The 3,680-nt window shown below is 38.7% G+C and overlaps 2 protein-coding genes across 2 annotated transcripts in view; one reads left to right on the top strand and one right to left on the bottom strand.

Moving 5' to 3' along the window:
- The window catches only part of LOC117170203 (alpha-1,6-mannosyl-glycoprotein 2-beta-N-acetylglucosaminyltransferase-like), a 72,078-nt gene extending 68,722 nt beyond the window's left edge, over positions 1-3,356 (bottom strand). Inside the window, exon 1 of the mRNA XM_033356813.1 lies at positions 3,125-3,356. The gene's annotated coding sequence lies outside the window, so the exon portion shown is untranslated. The remainder of the gene's footprint in view (positions 1-3,124) is intronic.
- The window catches only part of LOC117169996, a 10,078-nt gene that overhangs the window by 527 nt on the left and 5,871 nt on the right, over positions 1-3,680 (top strand). The window lies entirely within an intron of this gene.

Below are 3,680 nucleotides of genomic sequence, written 5' to 3'. Positions count from 1 at the left end.
AAGCGATGTCGACCCGACGAGACGTCTCGTCGATGTTTTGGAACAAACCTTCAATAGTTTGCAAAATTCGCTGCTTAGTGCGGGAAATTCGCGACTAATCAATCGATTAACAACAGATAAATATTTACCTAGTTTTGCGGGCAATGCGTTAGAATGGTTAAATTTTAAAAAGGCATATGAAAGCTCTACTTTACTTGGGGAATACAGTGAGCAGGAGAATATTACGCGTTTAAACGAAGCGTTAAAAGGTGAAGCGCGCGAAGCCGTAGGTATTTTCCTTGCTACAAGTCGCGACGCTGCAGAGATAATGCGTACGCTTGAGTTACATTATAGTAACAAAAATGTTGTTTCTCAAAAAATTGTTGAGGACTTGAACAATCTACCGTCGTTAGAAAGCGGGAAGATAAGTCTAATGCGATTTGCTTGAAAACTTAAAAATGCTGCGGTGGCATTTAAAAATTTGTCATTGATTGGTTACTTATACAGTCCCGAATTGATAAAATCTATTGGTATGGAATTACTTCCTACTCTTAAATTCGCATACAACAGATATGCCGCGACTGCTAGTGCAGAAAAGTCCGAGTTAGAAAAATTAGCTGATTTTTTATACATCGAGGCTGAGCTGGCCATTTCAGCCGGAATCTTTGATACTGACGTAACTGAAACGTCGGCTACGCAACGATCATTGATTAATAAACAAAAGGCGATGCAACCGCGAACCAGATTAGTATGTGCGGAAACGCATGCAAGGGAGATAGAAAATACCGACCAGTTACATATAAATCTAAATGTAAACAACAGTTTTGGTTTAAATAAACAATGCGTTTTTTGTAAAAATAATGATCATCACTTGTGGGAGTGCGTTTTGTTTGAAAAACAACCTTTACACCAACGGTGGGCGGTAGCAAGAAATTCCGGTTTGTGCTATAACTGTTTAAAAAAGCAAAATAGGAGAGATAATTGTAACGAGCCAAATAGATGCTCTCGTTGCAAAAAACGTCATCACTTATTATTACATAATTCAAACAGTACAAACGATACTAAGTACAAAGAAAGAACTTCGCAATCTGTGTCTGGAAATAATAAAGCTGGGGGTACCGTAAACACGGATTCCCGTAGAAACGAGTCGCAAAAATGACTAGAGGAACCGAGTGTTTTATTGAAAATTCTGCCTATTTATGTAGAAGGTGCAAAAACATCTTTAAAAACTTATGCGTTATTGGACGAAGGTTCGACTATTACTTTAATCGATGAAAAATTAGCAAGAGACATAGGGGCCCGCGGTGAAAAAGTTAATTTATCTTTACAAGGTATTAATAGTGAGAAAATAATTTTGAAGGAATCGGAAAAAGTAAATTTTAATGTTATCGGTTCCTTTGGAAAATTTAAAGTTAATGGTGCGATATTGGTAAAAAACTTAAAACTTCCAACACAATCAATCAGTAATAATTTTCTTTTCAATTTAACAAAAATCGAAAAAGATTTACCCATCGAACCGTATAAAAATCCACACGTAAAAATCCTAATAGGCTAAGATAACTGGCAGCTTATAGCAACGCGAGAGTTAAAAGAAATAAAAAATAGTGAGGTAGCGGTCTCGCGATCTTTGTTAGGCTATGCTGTGCACGGTCGTAAATGCCACACATCAAAAACAACACAAGCAGGGTTAAATGTGAATGACAACTCGAGAGAGCACGAGTCGGAGACACATATCGGCGACGAATCGTGCGAAGAAGAAGTAAGATTAGACGCGTTATTAAAACATTATTTTGATTTAGATAGCTTGGGAATGAGTTTGAAAATTAATAACAAGAGCAAACACGATCACGCAGTGGAAATATTGGAAAAAACAAGTCGTAACTTAGGTGATTGTTGGGAAACGGGTTTATTGTGGAAAAAAGAATGCTTTGTAGATGTGAATAGCTATTCGACAGCAAAAAAACGTTTAATGACAATAGAACGAAGGTTAAATCGCGATCCAGTTTATGCAATATTATATTACAAAGAGGTGAATCGTTTTATAGAACTCGGTTATGCCGAAAAAGTAAATACTAACGATAAGAGACCAAAGATTTGGTATTTGCCACATTTTGGGGTTTATAATATAAACAAACCTAATAAAATACGTTATGTATTTGACGCCGCTGCAAAAACTGAGGGTATAAATTTGAACGATCAATTAGACGCCGGGCCGGATCTTTTACAAGTTTTACCCGGAATTCTTATACGATTCAGGAAATACAGTGTAGCGGTTATCAGTGATATTAAAGACATGTTTTTGCGTATAAACGTTATCAAGGAAGATCGCGGCGCGCAAAGGTTTTTATGGCGTGGAGAGAAAAGAGAGAGGGAGCCCGGCGTTTATGAAATGAAGAGTTTAATGTTTGGGGCAAAATCATCACCGTGCAATGCGAGTTATATAAAAAATAAAAATGCTGAACAGTTCTCCGATTCACATCCAAAAGCATCTAAAAGTATTATAAAAAACAGTTACATGGATGACTATTTGACGAGTGTAAAAACTAAATCAGACGCGGTTAAAATGATACGCGACGTCATCATGATAAATAAAGAAGCTAATTTCGAAATGCATGAATGGGCAAGCAATGCCATCGAAGTCTTACCTGAAATCGCAAATGAAAATGTACCTAAAAAAGAACAGGAAACGCGACTATGCGACCAAGGAGGAGAGAGAGTTTTGGGACTTTTTTGGGATTCGCAATCGGACGAATTGAAATTCAACACAAAATTTTCTAAAATTCCAAAAGAGATTTTAAACGGCGAAAAAAGACCAACGAAACGCGAATTTTTGAGAGTCATTATGTCGATCTTTGATCCACTTGGTCTTGTTTCTCCTTTTACCTTAAAATCAAAAATCCTTATGCAGGAAGTTTGGCGTAGTGGAATCGATTGTGACACTAGGTTACGCGATGAAGAACATGTAGTTTGGCTAGACTGGCTATCGAACTTGAAGAGCATTAGAGATTGTCGAATACAACGTTGTCTAACATCTATTGATAAACAAGAGCATAAAGCGCAACTTCACATGTTCTGTGATGCGAGTTTAACTGCTTACGCCGCGGCTGTATATTTGCGTTTCGAAAATACAGACGGACGCGCTCACGTTTCATTAGTTATGTCAAAGATCAGAGTCGCACCGCTAAAGCCCCTCTCCGTACCGCGTTTACAGTTACAAGCAGCACTTCTCGGCCCGCGACTTACGAAGTTTGTAGAGAATGAGCTCGAAATCGAAATTACTCATCGATTTTTGTGGTCAGACTCCGCGACGGTCATTAGGTGGATAAAATCGGAGCCCCGTACACGACAGGTTTTCGTCGCGAACCAATTGGGCGAAATTGGTGATTTAACGCGAAGCTCGGAGTGGAGAGGGGTGCCTACCGGTCAGAATCCGGCAGACGACGCCACTCGCTTTTCTAAAACTGTTTTACATTCGGAAGCACGATGGTTTAAGGGACCAGAGTTTTTACTAAAGAGCGAATCAGAATGGCCGCGAGAAAAGTTCCTTAGCGAAAGAGAAAAATCGGAAATTGATAATTTAGAAAAAAGAAAATCCTTCGTATGCGTGCTTTCGGCCGAGCCAACATACCTTTCACTTCCGATAAGATTATTAGGATGGCGAGGCTTACTCGTTACAGCTAGACGCGCATGTAAAGCATTTG

This window comes from Belonocnema kinseyi, chromosome 3 (genome assembly GCF_010883055.1).
Source record: "Belonocnema kinseyi isolate 2016_QV_RU_SX_M_011 chromosome 3, B_treatae_v1, whole genome shotgun sequence".
Taxonomy (NCBI): Eukaryota; Metazoa; Arthropoda; class Insecta; order Hymenoptera; family Cynipidae; genus Belonocnema; species Belonocnema kinseyi.
The sequence above is the reverse complement of the archived record's forward strand: the minus strand, read 5'-3'. Positions and strand labels throughout refer to the sequence as shown.